Below are 371 nucleotides of genomic sequence, written 5' to 3'. Positions count from 1 at the left end.
AGGAACTGTATTTGCACTGGGGCCTGGGGAGGGAGGGAGGGAGCATAAGATGGGTGGGAGATGGAGACACAGAAGGGAAGAGAGCGAGGCAGAGTGGGAGGGTGGAAAGCACTAAATGTGGGAGGGGTGGAGGAAGAAGAATGACACAGAAATCCACTCCTCCCAGGCAGCGCGCAGGCTCAGTGCCTGCACTCACACGCCATACTGGGATCCACTATAACGTACGTCAGCAACTATATCAGCAAGTGCAAAGAAAAGCAAGGAAAACGGGAGAATACAGAGTCATTCAGCATAAGCTGCCCCCGCTGAAGGATCCTTGAAATATGCAACACTTCTGAGATCTCCTTGAATTATTAACCTCATCTCTTACC

The 371-nt window shown here is 51.2% G+C and overlaps 1 long non-coding RNA gene across 1 annotated transcript in view; it reads right to left on the bottom strand.

Annotated features, from left to right (window-relative positions):
• The window catches only part of LOC309711934, a 185,005-nt gene that overhangs the window by 27,725 nt on the left and 156,909 nt on the right, over window positions 1–371 (bottom strand). The window lies entirely within an intron of this gene.

This window comes from Aulonocara stuartgranti (genome assembly GCF_965226115.1).
Source record: "Aulonocara stuartgranti genome assembly, chromosome: 7".
NCBI classification, from domain to species: Eukaryota; Metazoa; Chordata; class Actinopteri; order Cichliformes; family Cichlidae; genus Aulonocara; species Aulonocara stuartgranti.
Note: the sequence above shows the minus strand (reverse complement) of the source record. Positions and strands in the feature narration are given on the sequence as shown.